Source organism: Schistocerca piceifrons, chromosome 2, assembly GCF_021461385.2.
Source record: "Schistocerca piceifrons isolate TAMUIC-IGC-003096 chromosome 2, iqSchPice1.1, whole genome shotgun sequence".
NCBI lineage: Eukaryota > Metazoa > Arthropoda > Insecta > Orthoptera > Acrididae > Schistocerca > Schistocerca piceifrons.
In genome coordinates this window covers 369996165-370015979 of record NC_060139.1, presented here as the reverse complement: position 1 = coordinate 370015979, position 19815 = coordinate 369996165, and the positions used below count along the sequence as shown (strand labels likewise).

At 41.9% G+C, this 19815-nt stretch overlaps 1 pseudogene; it reads right to left on the bottom strand.

Moving 5' to 3' along the window:
• Nucleotides 1-11124: 11124 nt before the first annotated feature.
• Nucleotides 11125-11242, bottom strand: LOC124778085 (annotated as a pseudogene).
• Nucleotides 11243-19815: the final 8573 nt, after the last annotated feature.

The window sequence follows — 19815 nt, the reverse complement described above, 5'->3', positions numbered from 1 at the left end:
AGTGCTGTTGACAACTCCTGTCATGCTGACAGACTGAACAGACATTTGGTTGTAGAGAAACGATTTGAAGATGAGTGGTTATCAGCTGGACGCACAACAACCGTGTATAATAAGAAGAGGCATGGGTACTTCCGGTAGGTCTACACCACCAGATCGTTATGGGTTTGTTCGACTTACTCTGACGAACAGACGGCCGGAAACAGCTGAAATCCAGGAAGATTTTGCAGGCACAGTTCCACCACGAACTGTAGGGAATAGATTACTGGAAGCTGGGTTGCAATTTCCTTTTCCGCTGACACCATATCGCAGATCAGGCCTGTTCAGGATGTGGCTAGGACAGCACGTGCTCTCACGCTCGCTCGATGGCCGTGCAGTGAGGGCTCCCGGTAACCTGCGATGGTCTGACAGCGCAGGGGAGGTGGAAACCGTGCGCCGTCTTGAGAGGAATGACCGCCTTAGCCTCAGACACAAAGCGCACTTCTAAAGTGGACAGTAGCTCTACAGGAATCGGTAAAAAGCAGGAACTCAAAACAATAGGCCATATACACCAAAATCAATTTATAACACGTCACTGTAAGATGTCTAGCTACTGTTATAGCTTACAGATGTGCAGCATGACAGGAAGCCCCCTTAGATTGTTTGCAGATGACGCTGTAGTCTACCGTCTAGTAAAATCATCCGATGATCAATTTCAATTACAAAATGATCTAGAGATAATTTCTGTATGGTGCGCAAAGTGGCAATTGCCACTAAACAAAGAAAAGTACAAGGTCATCCACATGGGTACTAAAAGAAATCCGATAGATTTTGGGTATACGATAAACCGCACAAATCTAAGGACTGTCAATTGGACTAAATACCTAGGAATTACAATTACGAGCACTTAAATTGGAAAGACCACATAGATAATGTTGCGGGGAAGGCGAAACAAAGACGGCGCTTTGTTGCCAAAACACTTAGAAGATGCGACAAATCCACTAAAGAGACAGCCTACATTACACTTGTCCGTCCTCTGCTGGAATATTTGTGGGCGGTACGGGATCCTTACCAGGTAGGATTGACGGAGGACATCGCGAAAGTGCAAAGAGGGGCAGGTCGTTTTGTGTTATCGTTCAGTAGGGGTGAGAGCGTACTGATATGATACGCGAGTTGGGGTGGCAGTCACTGAAGCAAAACCGGTTTTCTTTGCGGCGAGATCTATTTAAGAGATTTCAATCCGCAACTTTCTCTTCTGAATGCGAAAACATTTTGTTGACACCCACATACGTAAGGGGAAATGATCATCATAATAAAATAAGAGAAATCAGAGCTAGAAAGGAAAGATTTAGGTGTTCCTTTTTCCCACGTTCCATTCGAGAGTGTAATGGTAGAGAAGTAGTATGAAAATGGTTCGATGAGCTCTCTGCCAGGCACTTAAGTGTGAATTGCAAAGTAGCCATGTAGATATAGATGTAGAAGTAGCGTCATAAGTTTCGTAACAATTTGACTATTATAGGCATGGATAAAAGTTTTTCCATCATAAATGTTCACTTCACAAGTTTGCAACTACGATTATTTCAGTGTTTGCACCTAAATATTTTCATTTTACTTAGCTGCCCCATTTTCTGCACCTCATCAATTAAAAGATACGTAAGATTAATTTCACTGACAGTTCTCATCAATGCATCAGCATGAGGAAACAAATTTGCCACGAAAACCATTAGTTAGCCACCGTGAAGCGATACATCTCTGTATCGGCCGTAGAATTGAGTTTCTCTTTCCGAGTTGCTTTGTTCCGATTCATCCTCACCTCCTGTCCCCTTCCCACGCGGTCGGTTGTTCACTGCTGAGGCGTATGCACGAGCCAACTCGCACGAGCAGTTCGGCGAACAGGCCTGTCACAAACAACAGAGCCAGCGACGACTCGGTCACTGAGTGGCATTCTGTGGTGTTCAGTAGACGAGTTGGTCAGTGTGGAAGGTCACAGGATTCTCGAGCCCGTTACCTCTCCAACATCGAGAATCACGGTGTGGTGATTTTTCAATACAAGACCACGACTAGTTTGGTAACTGCTGAAGGGAGACTGAATGCTCGCCAATATATAGAACGAATGTTAAGGCTTTTCGTTAAAGCCTTCATCATACCATCATACAAAGAAGCAAATGGCGTTCTCCAGCAGGATAATGCAAGACCGCACTTTACAGTTCGCTCCACAGACACCTCGAGAATGTACGGATCCTTGTATAGACTAGCTTGCCCCTTAATTTGTTACCCATAGAAAGGGTCTGGGGTGCGATGGGAAGAAGCATACTTTGATACGAGCCTCCAACCAGCAACAATCACAGACAGACACGACATATGTTTCAGGCAGGGCAAAAACCCTCAAGATTACATTCGGTGGCTGTTTGCTTTCCTGCCATAACGAATACAGTTGTCCAGTCACGCCTGTAGAGGCCAAGTCTCGCACTGACGTTGGTGGCGAACATCAGTTACGATTGAAATGAAAGTTTTAATCATTTTATACCCGTTATATGATGAACATCTCCAAAAAGGCTGACAGGTATTCATCTGGTGCTTCAAGATGTAACAATTTGGGTGCATAGCGTTCAACCATGTGGATGCAGGAAACCAATGGCGAGTTTATTGCAGCATGAGTTCTCAACCAAATTTGCGAACTCACAACGTAGATCCGTTCAACCAGCTGTCAAAACTTTCACTATGACTATTTCTTCGTTCTACCGGGGCCGAGGTCTGGATTTTTCCAGGGGAGGGTTTGAAAACTTTGTAGTGTCGCAATAGACGTTAGTTTAACACCTCCTAATAGCGCATCGGACTTCCTTTTGCGCCGTATAATGCAGCGTGGAATGGACTCAACAACTCACTGGAAGTTCCCTGCAGAAATATTGAGCCATGCTGCCCAGAATTGCGAAAGTGTTGCCGGTGCAGGATTTTGTGCACAAACCGATAAATGTTCGATGGCAATTATGTCGAGCGACCGGAGTGACAAAATCATTAGCTAGAATTGTCCAGAAAGCTCTTCAAACGGTTACGGTATATTGATAATTTTTTCTTTTTAGACCGTCTGACTGCAACTGAATGAAACACAAATTTCGTGCCATACGCTTTTCGGCTTTAATCTGTGCAAGTCATCTTCAGTGGCCTGGAATATATACATATTTTTACTATTTAGTTTACATTTTTGCAATGTACCTATAGGTTTTAAACAGTTCTGGTGGTTGGTTTTTCCTATTATGTAGTAATATTTTGAACTGTACTTACAGGTTGCGTGGACAATTTTCTACATATTACGCTTCTGTTCCATTTTTCATACCGTTCCTCTTCTTATAAATGCCACTTACGGTTTCCTTCCCACATTTCACAGCGCTAGGAACTGAACACTTGTTTTGATGCACTTTTTTGGTTTCTGTTGCCGACTGTCGAATTTTTTGCCAAAGATCTAATGTTATTGCCAGCTTTCAAGTGTACCTTTTGCAGTAACGTGATCTGTTTATGTGTGCATTTGTATATATATATATATATATATATATATGTGTGTGTGTGTGTGTGTGTGTGTGTGTGTGTGTGTGTGTGTGTTTATGTGTATGTGTGTGTGTGTGTGTGTGTTTGTGTGGGTGTGTGTGTGTTTTGGTGTGATATAAAACATTTTTTGTGGGCTTTTTGTGTGTGTGTTTGTGTTGAGAAGGCGAAGGGGGGGCGAGATATATATTATTATTATTATTTCTCCTGTTTGTGTGAGCGGGACAATTTTATCTTATCATTTTATTAAGTGTGGAACGGATCCTGTACTGATGTGTGTTTGTTCATTTATCTCATATTTGTTTTCAACGACGGCTTTCTAAATGTGGAAGATTTCTTGTATTTGTATAAGATGTTTGTCATGATTGCTTATTCTCATTATTTTCGTTTCTTGTTCTACGTTTGTAGGATGGTGGCTGTGGTGTTCTAAATGTTCTGAAAATGTGGAATGGTTTGTTTCGTACTTCCAACACCTGCTATATTCTTTGTACCGTGTTTTAAAATTCCTGCATCTCACGCCTATGTATATTGCAGCACAACTTTGACATGCAAGTTTATATATTTCTGATTGCTGGAATTTATCCCTCTTGGTAGCTGGATGGCTTAAGTGTGACTGGAGGGTTTTCCCAATCTTATATGCTATTTGGAAACCCTGTCTCTTTAGGAGGTTAGCAGTTTTGTGTGTTAATTTATGTGTGTGAGTCATAGTGTACCAACTGGTTCTTTTCTGTGTGATGTTGTCATTGTGCCTGTTTGCTGAGTGTGTCTGTAAGTTGCAGCTTGAGAGCTCTCTTGTATTCTGGAAGTGTTGTGATTGTTTTGTATTTGTGTTTTTTTATTGAGCCTGTGTTCTACATGCGTGTCATACCCATTCTTCCAGGCTACTTGTATGGTTGTACTCATTTCTTTTTCATAGTTTCTCTTGTTCAGTGGGATTCTGTTTTGGTGGAGGAAAGCGGCTCTATTTTTTGCAGACGATCGGCGTCAATACGTCACATTTTTGAAACTTTATTGGCCCTATAATATAACAGGCCAGTCGTGACGGAAAGGGAAACATAGGTAAGAAGCAACTGGTGGGCTAACCGGCTTCTCAGTGATAGGCGGCAGTCTGCAAATCATCGCTTGGCTTCTGGCGAGCACGTTTCCTTCTTGGTGCGCGCGGAAATACACTGACAGTTCCTCTGTAGCTGTTTGTTTAGCTGTCGACAAAAGGGCAATGAAGAGGAGATCCCGCTAGTGCACTTACCATACTTGCAGGGTGTCAGTGAACCGTTATGCCAAAACATGACAGGTTCAACCAATAATGCAGTAAACAAACCAAATACTTCGGGAGTATATGAACTACGTTGTGACTACGCAGCTGCTACCATAGGAGAGCCTGGGAAACCATTAGGGCACTAGTAGCAGAACGTGAATATTTGTGCGATTAGCACAGCATAGTAAATCGGCGATAGCGGAACTCTGCCGTGACTTTGGACAGCTCACCTTTTTCCAGGAAACCCGTGTGATGGCGAAAGGGTCATGGACGTGGCAACGTAAAATTCGAGAGGCGACTGAAATCATTAAGCAGCCTGACAACAGCAACAGACAGGAAGGCTACACGCTTCCGGCGTCCTCGCTGCCGGTCGTCCCAGTTCAACGGGCCGCCAGCGGTCGCGGGGCAGAAGCCTCACCGGGTACGGACGAGAGAAACTAAACAAACAGCTACAGGGGAATTGTCAGTGTATTTCCGCACACACCAGGAAGAAAATGTGTCCACCAGAAACCATGCGCTGATTTGCTCACTGAGAAGTCCGATAACCCACCAGTAGCTTCCTTCCTATCGCCCCCCCCCCCCCCGCCCCCCTAACGACGTGACAAGCCTATTATATTCTGGTGCCAACACAATTTCAAAGATATGTCATATTGACACCGATCGTCTGCAACAACTAGAGCCATCTTTCCTCAACCAAAACCAGTATTGTCCCCAGAAGGGTTGTTGTAATACAGTTAAAACGTTGGCTTTAAGTTAATAATTAAAGTATTTGATACAACGACGCGGTACAAGACCAGTAAGAATATTTTAATCACATAACGCCGTACGCAGAAGCCTACGCAGTCAAATAAGTGGTAAGTTCTGGTCGTTGATGGAAGCGTCAGTGGCGACAGAATCGGAGTGAAATACGACGTTACGATCTGAAAAGTGCTGTATATGAGTAAGCGGAATATACACGGCAATTCGTCAGCTATTATACTTCATCAGCCTTCATACAGAGCGAAAATTAACCTCTCAGATGTAAGGAGTAAAAAGAAATAAAACAAAATATAAACATTAATTTAACCAATAAATGAATGAAATGTCACTTCTCATAACCTATTTTACTTTCCTACCACAAGATAAAACGCTGTTTCTTTGCACTGAAAATTTCAATGAATTCAGAACGGTCTACTGACAAACAGTCAACATGGGTTTAGAAAACATCGTTCCTGTGAAACACAACTATCTCTTTATTGACATTAAGTGTCGAGTGCTACTGACAAGGGATTTCAGATCGATTCCGTATTTCTGGATTTCCGGACGGCTTTTGACACTGTACCACACATGCGGCTCGTAGTGAAATTGCGTGCTTAAGGAATATCGTCTCAGTTATGTGACTGGATTTGTGATTTCCTGTCAGAGGTCACAGTTCGTAGTGACTGACGGAAAGTCCTCGAGTAAAACAGAAGTGATTACTGGCGTTCCCCAAGGTAGTGTTATGGGCCCTTTGTTGTTCCTTATCTATCTTAACGATTTGGGAGACAATCTCAGCAGCTGTCTTCGGTTGTTTGCAGATAACGCTGTCGTTTATCGACTAATAAAGTCATCAGAAGATCAAAACAAACCGCAAAACGATTTAGAAAAGATATTTGAATGGTGCGAAAAGTATCAGTTGAGCTTAAATAACGAAAAGTGTGAGGTCATCCACATGAGTGCTAAAAGTAACTCAAACTTCGGTTACACGATAAATCATTCTAATCTAAAAGCCATAAATTCAACTAAATACCTAGGTATTACAATTATGAACAACTTAAATTGGAAGGAACACATAGAAAATGTCTTGGGGAAGGGTTACCAAAGAATGAGTTCTATTGGCAGGACACTTAGAAAATGTAACAGGTCTACTAAGGAAACTGCCTACACTACGCTTGTCCGACCTCTTTTAGAATACTGCTGCGCGGTGTGGGATGCTTACCAGATAGGACTGACCGAGTACATCGAAAAAGTTCGAAGAAAGGCAGCAAGTTTTGTATTATCGCGAACTATGGGAGAGAGTGTCACAGAAATGATACAGGATTTGGGATGGACATCATTAAAAGAAAGGCGTTTTTCGTTGCGACGGAACCTTCTCACGAAATTCCAATCACCAACTTTCTCTTCCGAATGCGAAAATATTTTCTTGACACTGACCTACATAGGGAGGAACGATCACCAAGATAAAATAAGGGAAATCAGACCTCGTACGGAAAGATATAGGTGTTCATTCTTTCCGCGCGCTATACGAGATTGGATAAATGTGATTTGCAGAGTATCCATGTAGATGTAGAAATAGATGTAGAACAACCTACAGGGTAAGTAATAAATAAATAGCTTATTTCACAGAGAGCTCACGTACAGTTGACCAAATTAATATTGTCCATGGAGAATTTAAGTACAGGATTCACTCTTTGAGTAGTCCATTTTTGTTAATGATTTTGTTACAGTTGTATTGCAAACAGGATGACAATATCAGTTGCAAAAGATTATATTAGTAGCGACTTTTTTCTTATGAACAATGAGTTAAGGATACATCTAAGATATGTCGTATCTTACGCTTGCCCATCTATGCTGGACCCAAGGTCACAGGTGATAAGGGGATGTCTCGTCAGCTAGAGAATGGAGTGAGCTTTTGGTGCCTGCAGACTAGGTGCGTAGGCAATTAGTCTAAGGGGTCAACTCATGTGAACAAGTATAAGTCGATGCCGCTTGAACGATGGCGCAAATACGGGTCCAATGATTTATTCAATGATTATCATTGTGCAATAAGCAACAGTATGTTTTTCTTTACGGCGGCCGAAAAGAGTAACACAATTAATGGCGTACTTCAATGAAAAATGTGAATGATGTATCTTCATGTACTCTGAGTGGACATTAGATCGACGTAGGGGACATTTCCATAAACTCAAGACATAATAAAACCGGTGTTAACCATAAAGTGTGTAATTTATAGATGCCTTTTCAGCAAAATATATTTATTGAGTGATTATAGGAGACTGAGAGGACAGGTTGAGATTTAATTTAACTATGGAATAGCGATCATTGAAGCAAAGTAGTCTGGGACATGTAGCGAGAGACTATTCTAACCTAAATTGATGTCATGTAAATTATGTTTTTTTTTTGCACGTAAAATATGTTTATAACAACAGCACAACATTGCCGACTGCTAGCTGATTCCACAGATCCCATACAGTCTTTCTAAAATTGCATTTTAAGATTCCTGTATGATATCCATATTTCGAATATTGAAACCAGTTTAATTTATCACACCATATATTGCTACCGTGAACTGGCGATCTGTAACTAGAGGTTAATCACCCATTGTTCAAGTGTAACGTCTATGACTAGTTATGAAAACGTCTTCGGTCTCGCGTTCGAACCTCGTCACTGCTCAAACTTCAATAAATATCATTAGCAATGGTCCCCGAAGACTTCCGGCATAAGAAGTCGGCCTCATCCTGCCAAAGGCCTTCTCAAATAGGTCGGAGGACATGACAGCGGTTCAAAGCAACTGCTTGCCCTTGGAATGGGAAACTGCCCCTGAAAGGTGGAAGAATCAGGAATTATCAGTGGCATCAGAATGTAGAAGGCATTAGAAAGCACTGCATTAAAGTTACATAATGTTTATCCCAGGAAACGTGGCCTGTAATTTAAAAAGTGTGATAATATCTCCATTGGCAAAATATTCCGAATTAATACCCCACTCGGATATTCAGGAAGGAATGCCTTGAGGGAGGTGGTCATCAGAAAAAGATGGAATAACCAACGGAGAGATGGTATTTTACGGATCTGATATGAACAGGTTAGCACAGGAGAGGAATTCGTGGCGGCCTTACCAAACAGCCAGAAGACCTAATGAAAAAAATCATAACAGGATAGTGGGTATCATTGGGGACCTGATTATCCGGTTAATTCCAAATTTTATTCTGATTTAATTATGACAGATGTCGTGCAATATAAGATTCAATTGAATAATGCTTTTCAGAAGTTACGTTCGTTCAACTAATGTTGGAGAACAAAAGATCATCTTTTCCACATACAAACGTAAGCCAGTCATCTGAATTAATACTAATAAAATATGGATAATTTTACTAGATTATTCGTAACTCTGGAAATATAACAGTCTACGAGAATCTCAGTTATGGAATCAGCACAGAAATTCCGTTAATATGAAACGTGTAATACATAATTTCGAAGTAGTTTTCAATTTCATAAAAATTACATTATTTTTTTTTTTTTTTTTTTTTTGCTGATGTGGCGGATCGAGTTGTGTTAAAATAGTGGAATCAAGTATGGTTACTACAACATTATTATACATTCCGACTGATTTAATACACAAAGAAAATTATGTTGAGTTAAAACTAATATTAACAATAATGGTAGCCAAGCGGATTAAGTTTACTGTGAGGTATGTATTTAGGCAGTGTGAATAAAAATATACCTTAAAACTTTGGAATGACATATAAATTTATTGAGATAACTTATAGAATAGATAGGTGTGCCATTGTAGTAAATAACTTAAATTTTTATTCAAGTAGTGCATCATATTGCATTCTGCCAACAGGAGCGCAACGAAGTGCACAGTTAAAATAGTTACTTTAAGTGGTGTGGAGCGTGCTACCTATGTGTTGTGGTTTCATGAAATGAACTCTGCAACAGATGTTCGGTGTAAATTTCGCATCGAATTCGCTGACGAACTTTCAATCAGCCGTGCAATTTACTGTTGGTACAAGAACTTTGTTGAGACAGGTTGTTCACTGTGACGTGATAAATCACCAGGCCGCCCGTGTGCTGATGATTTTTTCGGACGGGTAAGAGAGATCTTTGCTCGCAGCCCACAAAAATCAACGCGACATGCGTCTCACGAGACTGGCCTTCCACAAACGACTGTTTGGCGAGTACTGTGTAAAAGTTGCCACTTGACACCTTAGAGATTCACAATGGTGCAGTACGTTCGTGATGCAGATAAGGTCCCTCCTGGGAAATTCTGTGCGTAAATGTTGCATCGGTTAGAGGACGACGAGACATTCCTGAACACAACAATCTTCAGCGATGAGTCGACATTTCATATCAGTGCCTTCGTGAACCCCTACAAACGTAGAATACGGTGCAGCGATAATCCACATGCAACCCTGAAACACATTCATTACAACACCAAAGATAGTGTGTTTTGCGCCCCTTGCAAATTGAAAGTGTACGGCCGCTTTTCTTCATGGAGAAAACTGTCGTTGGTATTGTACGCTTGAAAACTTTTTAATTTCACAGATCGATAAAGATGACCGAGATGGGATGGTTTACTACCAGCAATACGAGGCGCCACCTCATTACCTCACGGAAGTTCGTGATTTCCTCGATAATCGTTTCCTTGGTCTATGGATCGGCCGTGAATGGCCAGTGCGTAACCATCTCACTCACCAGACTTGACACCACTGGAATTCTTTCTCTACGGGTCCATTAAAGACCGTGTGTACTTTCCTCCCCTACCAAACAATTTAACTGACCTGAAAAATCGAATCGAGTCTACGCTGCCACAAATTACGCCTGATTATCTGCAATGAGTGTGGGAAGAAATTGACTACCCGTGGGATGTTTGCCGCATCACAAATGGTAGTCACATGGAACCAAAATTATACTTGACACTTTTATGTGAAACGTGATGTTGTTTGCTGCAAAATGACATATATACTGTTTCTGCAAGTTGTCTCAACAAATTTCTACATCAGTCCAAAGTTGTAAAATCCTTTCTGATTCACTATTTATTTCTTTTTTGTGACCTCACATCCCTACGAACTGGTGGAGAAAGACATGTTTATAAATATATATTTAGAGAGTCGCTAAAAGACATTTAAGCGGGGAAGTGATGTATGTTAGGTACTGTAGACTTTCAATACTTTTATTTATGAGAATGCATTCCAAGTAGTAAACTGACAACAGTGAGAGAACATTTTCGATGGATGTTGTTACTGTGAACTTGTATTGCGAACAGTGTTGTTCTTACGTGTCACCTATCACACATCTTCAGTTTTGAGTGGTTAGATATCAAGAGCTGCCCAGAATGGTTTTTCTTGACTTGAGGCGCATTCTGGGTGAACTGCGCACAATTTCCTAGACAGGTAGCCTTTGGGAAGGGTAGGCACTCCGTCTTCAGGCCACAAGTGGCCCACAGGGACCATCCGACCGCCGTGTCATTCTCAGCTGAGGGTGCAGATAGGAGGGGCGTGTGGTCAGCACACCGCTCTCCCGCTCGTTATGATGGTTTTCTTTGACCGGAGCCGTTGCTATTCGGTCGAGTAGCTCCTTAATTGGCATCACGAGGCTGAGTACACCCCGAAAAATGGCAACAGCACATGGCGGTCCGGATGGTCACCCATCCAAGTGTCGGCCACGCCCGACAGCGCTTAACTTCGGTTATCTGACGGGAACCGGCGTATCCACCGCGGTAAGGCTGTTGCCAGCCTTTGGGAAGGACCCAAGTTATTAATCTTATCCCACCCACAGATCACTGCTGCCTGTCGTCTCAGATGTGGTGGAGCAACGTTACTGAGGGCAGACAACCTAGGTGTAATCAGCCTATTACCACTAATAGGTTAGTGTTAATAAGTAAATACGCTCGTAATAGTGTACAACGAGCTGGTAAAAGAGAAATCATTCCTTCGAGTATTCCTAATGCATTTTTACGAATTTTAATTTGGCAGGCAGGCATGGCCTCTGACACACAGGATTCGAATAGCAGTCAAGTGGGTTTAAGTCTTCCGTGATTTATCTAAATTGCTTCTGAGAAATGCTTACTTACTTCTCCCCACTTTTGACGTTCCTGATCACACCAGTTACACAGCGACGATTATTTTCTCCAGTACTAATTTAAAGTAAGAAGTTGCATCTCAAAATGTGGGGCGGCCATGATATGAGTAGAGCCAGCAGGGTTGCTAGCTTGTGTATACGGGGTCAGCCAGAACTACACGACAAAATTTCGGAGGTTGCTCAAGGAGTCTTATAGTTCAAGACGTAACGCGGCCGTCGGGATTTACTATTTAATGCGCTCTCTAATTAAGAAACATGACAGTGAACATCGGGCCACTAACGCCGTGTTGCAACAACATACTCGTATTTCAAGCACCCACGGTAATATTACTTTATTTTAACGTGTTTAAAAACGACAAACTAAAATTAAAAGGAAAAGGAAAGAACGTATTAAAGATGTTTGGAGGATTGACTTAGTTATTGATAATATATTAATCACTAGAAATTTTTAGAACATTCCTAAACATTCGAGAGTATCCGACAACATTCCAGAACATTCGAGAGTATTCGAGAGCATTCCGCAACATTCAAGAATGTTCTGGAATGTTCCAGAATGATCCGAAATGTTCTGATTCCAGAATTTTCGGGAACATCCCGGAACATCCCAGATCATTGCCGAACATTCCAGAACAATCTCGAATGTTGTGAATGTTCTGGAACGTTCTGGAGTATTCGAAGCTTTTTTCATATGTTCTGAAATTCGTAACTGGTGGGGCTACCCATTAGCAGGGGTATATAACGCAAGACCAGTTGTGGCTTCGGGGGTCACTTTCTTATCAGTGATGAAGGAAGAAACCGAAAAGCTAGTGCAATGAGCTAATATAAACAAACAGTAAAGTGTGAGTAGTCAAGGAGATACAGCGACTGAATATAAATCGACAATAAAGTGTGTACAGTGTACTTGTTAATGAAAAGCAGATTTGGTTTATATTTTAGACAATGCCCAAACGTAAAGAGGAGAAGATCATGTCAATTATGAAGCAAAACGGCGAAAACAAAAAGAACAAAGAGAAAGCGAAACAGACGAACAGCGCGAGGCACGTTTAAGTTCCCAACGAACGAGAATGATCGTTGTGCGAAGCAGAGAAACCGAAGAACAACGAAGTGAATGGATTGGAGAATCAAGAATCGCGACACAATCTTAGAATAAAAGACTGCGAACTCAAGCTAGCCATGAAAATATCGCCCTACGAGAAGCGCAGACAGGAACAAGTAAACAGCACAACCTAACAAACGAAGCATTCCACTACGACCCGATGAAAGAATATAACAAATATAAACACATCTTAATGGAAAAAACATAACATCCGTCAATTGTGCAACGCGAAAATTTCAGTAGAGAAACACCAGGATTCTTTTGCTTGAATGGAAAAATTCGATTGCCACCACTGGAAGCACCTCCGCGGGAACTTTTACATTAAATGACCAGGGAAACTCGAGAATCAAAACACTTTCTACAAAATAGAAAAGTGTACAATGCCTGCTTCCAAATGACTTCTTTCGGAGTCATTTTGATCAACACTAACAGAGAGGAAATTGATTATATTTTTTTCTATCCAAGGACAAATGTATCACAACACGGATTCATTACTACCACTACCCAGTGAAGACCATAAATGTACGCAAGTATATTTTATCGGAAATGAAGAAACAGAAATTGATCAATGATCCCCAAATATCAGTGGACTGAGGGGAGAATTAGTCCAAGATTACACAAATACAATCAACTGATTTACATATCCAGAACAGGATTAGAGCAAATGATTTATGATGACTACAAAGTTATAATACGAGCTGACAAGAGACTGCCTGGAGAACACGAACGTCGATTTAATGCAGCTCATATAGACGAAGTCGCCATCGTAATTGTGAACAATGAAAGCACAAGCCGTGACATAATTGTACATTGAAACACAGAGGGACTACAGCGCATTGCAGGGACACACCGTTCATATGACTCCCTCCAATATCTATTAATATTTCTGCAAGGAATGATCGAATATCGTTTTAATGTGAAACTAACCTGAACCAGGCTTATAAACAAACAAAATATTCACTTCCAAATGTTTCTACGCTTACCGCTAAACGATCAGAGGCAATGAAACATACAGTCATATTTTCATCACTCGCCGTTTAGTCCAACAATTCGTGGTAGAAATGTATGCAAAAATAGAATCGGAACGGATACTTTACATAAGACTACATCAGAAGAAACTGCGCACGGAAGATTACATCCACTTTGGAGACGTAATCACAGATGATGGTGAAACCTCCCCGCAAAAATTATTAAATGAAAAATGTGAAATGGAGCCAAGTGTAACCTCCTCACACAAAAATTAATGAATGATAATTGACCATAAACCCACACAATAATATTAATTAAATAATGAACCATGAACTAAATGTAACCTCCCAACAGAAACAATAATATCTGGTAAATTTAATGAGGACAGCAGCGCTGACCTTCGGCCCTGTATTCTGAATTAAAAAAAAGCAAAAATTCTTACCTGAATAAAACTGCGAATATATCTGCTCTTATGTAAAAAATTTTAGCACAGCTTCGTGCAATGCTGGTGTATATTTTTTTTCTAATTCTTGGAAGGAATGATCATGCAATGGAAATTGAAATGAATGCTTTTCTTTTTCTGAACAAATTAAATTACAATTAACATACATTATTAATTATGTGCAAGGCTGCTTCTTTACCTTCTACAACAATACCCATCCTCCAGAACCCTGACCAGAGTCGCGCGCAGAGTACACAGCCGATGCATGCCGACTCCCGCAGACTACTACCGTCCACTCGCTACTAAAGCCGACCGACTACTACAGTCGACTCGCGCAGACTCGCGACAAGCAACAACTAACTACATACTACTCTCTGGTCAGAGATTCTGTCATGCCTCGCACATCGCCGGCAAAGCACACGTCTTACAATGGAAACATTGACGGCATTGGAAGAATCATAATCTTACCTTCATCGTACATTAGAGGTAGGATGTCCGAGACACGCACGAATACACTCAAGATGCCTTGATCTGCATAAGAAAACATGGACCTCTGACCTCTTCATAACACTCATATGCAACTCATCGTGGCCAGAAATCAAAAAACAACTAAGATACGGACAAGCCCCTATGCATCGACACAGCATAACAGTCCGAGTTTTCCGACAAAAACAAATGAGATTTGTTGAAGTCATCACAAAACACCACATCTTTGGAACCGTTAGATGCTGGATGTAAACAATCGAGTGGCAAAAACGAGGACTGCTTCACTCAGACAATCTCATAAGGGTACACGACGGAATTCATTCCACGGATATCGACAAAATTATCCAAGCTGAATTTCCCAGTCCATAACAAAATCTGGAACGGTATTACATAGTAGTGAAAAACATGATTTGCGGACCATACGGGCAATTAAGTTTTATTCGCCATGTATGAGTGATGGAAAATGTACAAAAAAAAAAAAAAAAAAAATCACCGAAAGCCGTACATGGACGACACACAAACCGGAGCTGATGGCTATCCCAAATACAAAAGACGATCACCCAAAAACGGTGCATTCACAGCAAAAATACGCATACGAGGCAGCGACGAACTGGAAATAGGTAATCAGTGGATAGCACAATATAACACAGTACTTTTCAAAATGTTCCATGCACATATATACGTAGAATAATGCAGTTTAGTGAAATCCATGAAAAATGTGAACAAAGGAAGTGACGTGGCAGTATTTCAAATAGCGAAAGACAGCGAACAACAAGACAGAAACGACGAGATCCTCATGTAGCAAACGTGCAGACACATCAACAGTATCGAAGTAGCGTGGCAGATGTTCGATTTTCTCATACACGAACTTCTATTTCCTTTCTTGGGTGTTGGTGTGACTTTTGCAACTTTCCAGTATTTCGGTCCGGACTTTTCGTCGTACGACCGGTTGTATATGGTTGGTGAGTATGGAGCTCCTGTATCAGCATACTCTGAAAGGAACCTGGATGTTATACAATCTGGATCGGAGGCCTTACCTTTATTAGGTGATTGAAGCTGCTTCGCTGTACTGACGCTATGTAGGCCTACTTCTAAGCTGCTCCTGTTGGCATTTATTCTTGATTCGCCCCACGACGTCCATTTTCAGGGGCTTGGCCAGCCGTCGATCTCATGGCCCACGGTGCCCAGAAGTGGTGTCATGACGACGATAGTTGCTGCTGCCAAGATCGTGCTTGGTCGGCATATCTCTGCAGTGCTTTGTCAGATGCGGCAGCCTTATGTTGTTACGCTACTGGCGGCGCGGATGCTTCCCGCCCAGCTGAAACGACTGTGGGTGCTGGCAGTTTCACTGCGGCTCGGTGACTAAAAGGGCACCGCTTCGACCCTCGCCCCATACAGCTGTGGCATGCAGCAGCAAGAACTTTGCCGACCTCACAGTGGAAACCAACACAGAACAGAAGTCGATTCGTAGCCCGACTACGTCGACAACCAACCCTGACCGCTTGGGCAGATTTTATACGGGACAAAGCAGATCTCGTTGCAGCTGAGAACACGTACGCGGCCCGTCAAGCGCCTCGAAATGTTTCGAAACGCCGGTTATTGTCCCATCGATGAACCGAGCCGCAAGCGTTCGGATTTCGTCATCGCCCCTTTTGTACCCCAGCTGCAACACACTGTTGTGAAGGTATTTTCACAGAAACGAAGATAACTGGGATAATAAACTAAATAAACCATAATTACGTTATTCCTCTGTAGCGAGAGACCGGACACCAAAATACTCAGAAAATATCCCAAAAACTATCAGAATTTTTATCGGTGGATGTAGTGCATTCCTTTTAGAATAACATTCCCTTTAGAATAACATATGACAGTGCAGTTTGGTGCCAGGATGGGGTGGAAACTGAACACCGTGACAACGGCAATCAATAAGGTGGAATGTAGTATGCTGAGATAGTTATATCCGGCTGCAAAATTTACTGCTACTAATTATCAAAATGATTCAAATGGCTCTGAGTACTATGGGACTTAACATCTATGGTCATCAGTCCCCTAGAACTTAGAACTACTTAAACCTAACTAACCTAAGGACATCACACAACACCCAGTCATCACGAGGCAGAGAAAATCCCTGACCCCGCCGGGAACTGAACCCGGGAACCCGGGCGTGGGAAGCGAGAACACTACCGCAATACTAATTATCAAATTAAATTTGGGCTAAGGATAAAATGAGTAATTTTTAACGTTGTAAGAGTCTCATACGCAACACAGAGCTTAAATCATTAAAAAATGAATGAACTATGGACGTCTGGCGACGGCCGAGCGATGCCGAGACGGTGTAATAGTTCATTACTATTTTTTAGGCCGAAAAACCTATTTAACACTCGAGTACAAGCAAGGCTAAACCTCTGCTGTAATGTATTAAAAAATATATTCAATTTGTAGGACATGTTGTTTGACTACTGATTAGGATCTCGCGGCTACACGGGTAGCGGAGGCTGTGTGGCGTGGACTGGGCGGTTTTTTATGTTAGAAGGCCTCGGGAAAGTACGGGGTGGGCTGCAATCTCAAAGGGTGCATGGCAAATACAGTACGTGCTTGGATCAAGGAACAGTCGGAATTGTAGTTGTAAAATATTGTAGTTGTGCTGTGAAAGTCCCTGAGCTTCAAGCGCTAATAGAAAGCACATAAGGTGAAATCGTTATAGGTACAGAAAGCTGGCTAAAGCCTGAAGTAAGTTCTGCAGAAATTTTTACAAAGTCTCAGACGGTGTTCAGGAAAGATAGATTAGGCAGAATTGGTGGTGAAGTGTTTGTGTCTGTCATTAGTGGTTTATCTTGTAGTGAAGTCGAAGTAGATACTCCGTGCGAATTGGTATGGGTGGAGGTTATACTTAACAGCCGAACTAAGTTAATAATTGGCTCCTTCTACCGACCCCCAGACTCCGATGATATAGTTGCTGAACAGTTCAGAGAAAATTTGAGTCTCGTAACAAATAAATACCCCACTCATACGGTTATAGTTGGTGGGGACTTCAAACTTCCCTCGATATGTTGGCAAAAATACTTGTTCAAAACCGGTGGTAGGCAGAAAACATCTTCCGAGATTGTCCTAAATGCTTTCTCCGAAAATTATTTCGAGCAGTTAGTCCACGAACCAACGCTAATTGTAAATGGTTGCGAAAACACACTTGATCTCTTAGCCACAAACAATCCAGAGCTAATAGAGAGCATCAAGCCTGATACAGGGATAAGTGATCACAAGGTCGTTGTAGCTAGGCTCAATACCGTTTCTTCCAAATCCACCAGAAACAAACGCAAAATAATTTTATTTAAAAAAGCGGATAAAGTGTCACTAGAAGCCTTCCTAAGAGACAATCTCCATTCCCTCCGAACTGACTATGCAAATGTGGCTCAAATTCAAAGATACAGTAGCAACAGCAATTGAGAGATTCATACCTCATAAATTGGTAAGAGATGGAACTGATCCCCCATGGTACACAAAACAGGTCCGAACGCTGTTGCAGAGGCAACGGAAAAAGCATGTGAAGTTCAGAAGAACGCGAAATCCCGAAGACTGGCTAAAATTTACAGACGCGCGAAATTTGGCACTGACTTCAATGCGAGATGCCTTTAATAGGTTCCACAACGAAACATTGTCTCGAAATTTGGTAGAAAATCCGAAAAAATTCTGGTCGTATGTAAAGTACACAAGCGGCAAGACGCAGTCAATACCTTCGCTGCGCAGTGCCGATGGTACTGTTACCGACGACTGTGCCGCTAAAGCGGAGTAATTGAACGCAGTTTTCCGAAATTTCTTCACCAGGGAAGACGAATGGAATATTCCAGAATTTGAAACACGAACAGCTGCTAGCATGAGTTCATTAGAAGTAGATACCTTAGGGGTTGCAAAGCAAATCGCTTGATACAGGCAAGTCTTTAGGTCCAGATTGTATACCGATTAGGTTCCGTTCAGATTACGCTGATACAATAGCTCCCTACTTAGCAATCATATACAACCGATCGCTCACCGATAGATCTGTACCTACAGATTGGAAAACTGCGCAGGTCGCACCAGTGTTTATAAAGGGTAGTAGGAGTAATCCATCGAACTACAGACCTATATCATTGACGTTGGTTTGCAGTAGGGGTTTGGAGCACATACTGTATTCAAACATTATGAATCACCTCGAAGGAAACGATCTATTGATACGTAATGAGCATGGTTTCAGAAAACACCGTTCTTGTGCAACGCAGCTAGCTCTTCATTCGCACGAAGTAATGGCCGCTATCGACAGGGGATCTCAAGTTGATTCCGTATTTCTAGATTTCCGGAAAGCTTCTGACACCGTTCCTCACAAGCGACTTCTAATCAAGCTGCGGGTCTATGGGGTATCGTCTCAGTTGTGCGATTGGATTCGTGATTTCCTGTCAGGAAGGTCGCAGTTCGTAGTAATAGAAGGCAAAACGTCGAGTAAAACTGAAGTGATATCAGGTGTTCCCCAGGGAAGCGTCCTGGGACCTCTGCTGTTCCTGATCTATGTAAATGACCTGGGTGACAATCTGAGCAGTTCTCTAAGATTTTTCGCAGATGATGCTGTAATTTACCGTCTAGTAAGGTCATCCGAAGACCAGTATCAGTTGCAAAGCGATTTAGAAAAGATTGCTGTATGGTGTGGCATGTGGCAGTTGACGCTAAATAACGAAAAGTGTGAGGTGATCCACATGAGTTCCAAAAGAAATCCTTTGGAATTCGATTACTCGATAAATAGTACAATTGTCAAGGCTGTCAATTCAACTAAGTACCTGGGTGTTAAAATTACGAACAACTTCAGTTGGAAAGACCACATAGACAATATTCTGGGGAAGGCGAGCCAAAGGTTGCGTTTCATTGGCAGGACACTTAGAAGATGCAACAAGTCCACTAAAGAGACAGCTTACACTACACTCGTTCGTCCTCTGTTAGAATATTGCTGCGCGGTATGGCATCCTTACCAGGTGGGATTGACGGAGGACATCGAAAGGGTGCAAAAAAGGGCAGCTCGTTTTGTATTATCACGTAATAGGGGAGAGAGTGTGGCAGATATGATACGCGAGTTGGGATAGAAGTCATTAAAGCAAAGACGTTTTTCGTCGCGGCGAGATCTATTTACGAAATTTCAGTCACCAACTTTCTCTTCCGAATGCGAAAATATTTTGTTGAGCCCAACCTACGTAGGGAAGAATGATCATCAAA